The 4,251-nt window shown below is 40.8% G+C and overlaps 1 protein-coding gene and 1 pseudogene across 3 annotated transcripts in view; both read left to right on the forward strand.

Annotated features, from left to right (window-relative positions):
• The first annotated feature begins 1,055 nt into the window (after positions 1–1,055).
• LOC104814845 lies at positions 1,056–3,814 on the forward strand (annotated as a pseudogene).
• The window catches only part of LOC104814844 (probable L-type lectin-domain containing receptor kinase I.6), a 5,420-nt gene continuing 4,383 nt past the window's right edge, over positions 3,215–4,251 (forward strand). For 2 of the 3 annotated variants that reach the window (XR_002024252.1, XM_019202700.1), the window contains exon 1: positions 3,215–3,643. The gene's annotated coding sequence lies outside the window, so the exon portion shown is untranslated. The remainder of the gene's footprint in view (positions 3,644–4,251) is intronic. The other variant, XR_002024253.1, reaches the window with a different exon arrangement.

The raw sequence follows: 4,251 nt of genomic DNA on the forward strand, positions 1-4,251 counted from the left end.
TAATTGTTCTATTATTTCTAGAATTTTTGGTTTTTCATCTTCGTCTGGATTTATTATTTCTTTTCTTTCATTTTTTGTAATAATATTTTTTACTAATTCTTTAGCTTCGTTAAGTTCTTTTATTATTTGAATTTTTCTGTTATTATAACTGTAATTATTTGTTGTCGTGAGTATTTCTTTTATATTTAGTAGTAATTCTTTTATTTCAACAATATTTTCTTTAATTAGTTTTTCTATAGTTTCCTTCATAGTTTCTGTCATCCTATTATTGTTTTAATATATTCTTTTAATTCTTCAGAGTTTTGTTTCATTTCTTTAATGCTTTTTTCTTGTAGATATATTATTTCTTCTAATTTTTTGTTTATATTTTTAGTTTCATCTTGTTTTTCATGGTTTTGTTCGAATATTTTTATTAATTTTTGTAGCTGATTTTCTAAATCTGATTTTATATTTTCAATATTTCTTTTTAATTCTTCGTGATTTTCTGGATTTTGATGTATGATTCCATAAGAAATCATTTCAACAATATTATTTAGGGTAAAACCTGTTTTCTTTATTTTATTTCCGAGATTATGATTAGTATCATCATCAAAGATGATACCAATATAATATCGGCTTTGATTATGAAGATTTTTAGCTATTGTTATCACCTTTCCTTTATAAAGAAATTCAGGATAACATTCATCCTCATTGGTTAATATTAATGGTAATCCTTTCGAAAAATCAATTTTTTCGATATCCATAATCGTTGTCTGTCTCTGATACCAAATGTAAATTGTCAAACTAACAGAAATTTAGTCAGACTAACAGAAATTTAGTCAGACTGATTATACCGTTTGAATTGGTCATACCTCAAATTTTGGTCATACTAGTTATTCTGGTATTTCCGTAATTTTATTAAAAATATTGGTTTTTTGGGAAACTCTAGAGATTCTAAGGTTATGGCTGTTGTTCTTGTCATTTTTAAGTTATTTTTGTTATTTTGCCCTTTGGCGGGTTATTATAATTTTCATCATCTGATCAGAGAGAGGTTATGTGCTTCTGCTCCAGTTAGATTCTTGAACTCATCATCAGCAATGGCTTGTAATAGATTGCTTCTGATTTGGATAATCTCTTGCGGTCAATTGGCTTACCTGTCTGGTCAGAAAGAGACAGGGTTTCTCTACAATGGCTTCCACCAATCAGATCTTTACATTTATGAAAGTGCAAGAATCCTTCCTGATGGTCTCTTGCAGCTCACGAACGCTTCACAGCAGCAAATGGGCCATGCTTTTTTCAAGCATCCGCTTCAGTTCAATCCATCTGAAACGCTCTCGTTCTCTACACACTTCGTGTGTGCCATGGTGGCTAACCCTGGTTTCCCTGGTGGCCATGGAATCGCCTTTGTTGTTTCTCCTTCCGTGGATCTTAGAAGTGCAGAACCAAGTCGATACCTCGGTGTTTACAACCTTTCAGCATATGGGTCTTCTTCCTCTTCTTCTTCTCATCTGTTGGCTATTGAGCTTGACACTGCTCTTGCTCCAGAGCTTGACGATATCGATAATAACCATGTGGGGATCGATTTGGATAGCCCACGATCTGTCGAATCAGCTCCTGCTTCTTACTTTTCAGACATGGAACGGAGGAACAGAAGCATCATGCTCTTGAGTGGAGATCCTGTCCATGTCTGGGTGGATTATGATGGAACTGTGCTCAATGTTTCCATAGCCCCTCCTAAAGTTCAGAAGCCAAGCCGACCTCTTTTGTCAAGACCCATCAATCTTTCAGAAGTTTTTCCCGGTAGAAGAGTTTTCGTGGGCTTCTCTGCAGCAACGGGGACTGTGACCAGTTACCAGTACATTCTTGGATGGAGTTTCTCATGGAGCAGAGTGTTGTTGCAGGACCTGGATATCTCAAAACTTCCCCGAGTTCCTCATCCTAGAGCTGGGCACAAGAAAACGTCTCTTCTTCTCGTTGCTCTGCTCGTCTTGTTGGCCATCATAGCGTTGGCCGTTCTTGCGGGAGCTTATCTCTACTGGAGAAACAAGTATGCCGAAGTAAGGGAGCCATGGGAAAAGGAGTTTGATCCGTACAGATTCTTCTACAAATCTCTGTACAAAGCAACAAAAGGGCTTAGAAAGGATGGGTTTCTTGGAAGAGGAGGTTTCGGGGAAGTTTACAAGGGAACTCTCCCTCTCAGCAGAGAAATAGCTGTGAAGAGAGTGTTCCATGATCCTTAAGGGCATAGCTTCAGCTCTGAGCTACCTGCACTCAGGAGCCAACCAAGTTGTCCTGCACAGAGATATAAAAGCTTCTAACGTAATGTTAGATGCAGAGGTCAATGGCAGACTAGGAGATTTTGGTATGGCCAGGTTCCATGACCATGGTGCCAACCTAGCTACAACAGCTGCAGTGGGAACCGTAGGGTACGTTGCTCCAGAGCTCATGACAATGGGGGCTTCCACTCGAACAGATGTGTACGCCTTTGGTGTTTTTATGCTCGAAGTGACCTGCGGGAGAAGACCCGTCGAACCTGAGATGCAGGTTGAGAGACGGTTCCTCATCTGGTGGATCTGTAAATTATGGAAAATGGGTTCCTTACTGGAAGCAAGGGATCCGAGATTGGGAGGAGAGTTCTCGTACGAGGATGTCGAGATGGTTCTGAAACTTGGATTGCTCTGCTCAAATCTCTTGCCAGAATCCAGACCAACAATGGAGCAAGTTCTGCAATACCTACAAAGAAATGTACCATTGCCGGATTTCTCGCCATATACTCCAGGAATCGGCGCTTTTGCTCCGGCGGGTATCGATACATCCACCCTCGTAGTCTGTTCATCGGCACCCTCGACATCTTCATCTTCGGCCAGCAATTCAAACCCGGTTTGTTGTTTAGACGACGATATGCGGCGACAGTCGCAGGAATATAGTCTTCATCTTGTAGCAGAACCAGAGAAGCTTCAGAACCCATCAATGGCGTTAGGCAACGACAGTGCCGTGTCTGCCACGCAGGGTGTCACCGACAAAGCCATCAGGCAAAACTGTTCATTCCATTGATAACTCGACGAGATCAAAAGATGTCGCTGATCAATCTCGTTCCGGATGAAGTGGGTCTTAGATGTGTCTGAATCTTCGTTTCTCTAGCTACGATTAGTGAGTTCAATGGGTGTTTATATTTACCAATAAAAAGGTGTAAACTTTGCATAATAATACGAGCATGAAGAGACCATCTCTCTCTCTCTCTCTCTATATGTATACATAAAGAAGTAATTTCTCGAGAGAATCGAGATTCAAACAGTGAGAGGAAGCGGGAGGGCTTGCTTGATACAGGAAGAGATGAGCAAGAAAAGATCACGGTGGCGAAAACCCTAGATTGGGACCTCGATTTGTTATGGATCTCCTAATGCTCTTCACGCCGGAGATGACGCCGTCTTTTCTCTCCTCCTGCCGACGAATATGGCTTTTCAGGGTGGTCCGATTACACAAATTTCGTACTGGAACACCTCGCCCGGCGGCGGAGATGGAGAGACCTATACCGGAGGAGGATCTCGGCCATCGGATCTTCGGTGGGAGTTGAAGGCTCTGGTTCTTCCGTCGATTGACGCCATGAATTTCGGTCTGGGGAGGATCAAATTTCTATGGCGGTGATCTCACAACCTAGAAATATGTGAGTAATTTCTGAGAAACCCTAGAGAACATTTTCTCTCTGTGCAGTGGTACTGCTTGTTAATGCTTATGAGTATCAGTATACACCCATAGATTCTGGGTTGCTCCCAGGATATGAATGTGTATATGAGCTTACTGAAGATGAAAGATATGTCCATGGTGTTTGTTATCAGTATTCTTTTATCTTTTACCAGAACTTTCATCTTTTTCTCCGTTTTTGCCTTCACGGTTGAGAGCAATATGGTTTGCTTATAATAGTAGCCTATCCATTTGAGCTCTGCTATAGAATGAGATTTTGGATGCTGCCTTAGAATGAAAGCCTATGGTCTTGGGGGAGAAACAACATTGACATGTCTAATCATGAGGCTAGAATGATTAGGGGGCTGCATGAACCGGTTCTTTGTCGAAAAGGCGGCAGATCTACTTAAGGTTTTTTTTTTCTTCCGAGTTTCAGCTTCTCCATCATCGGGCTTTAGTAAACGGTACAGGTGCCGGGAAAATTCAGTGAAAGACTGTAGAATATCTAGCCAAGGTAGAACTGGATATGTTTCGGCAGTTTCATTGTTTCTGGTTTGAGGGTACCGCATAATATTTTCTGCAATAGGGAAA

This window comes from Tarenaya hassleriana, unplaced genomic scaffold (genome assembly GCF_000463585.1).
Source record: "Tarenaya hassleriana unplaced genomic scaffold, ASM46358v1 Cleome22, whole genome shotgun sequence".
NCBI lineage: Eukaryota > Viridiplantae > Streptophyta > Magnoliopsida > Brassicales > Cleomaceae > Tarenaya > Tarenaya hassleriana.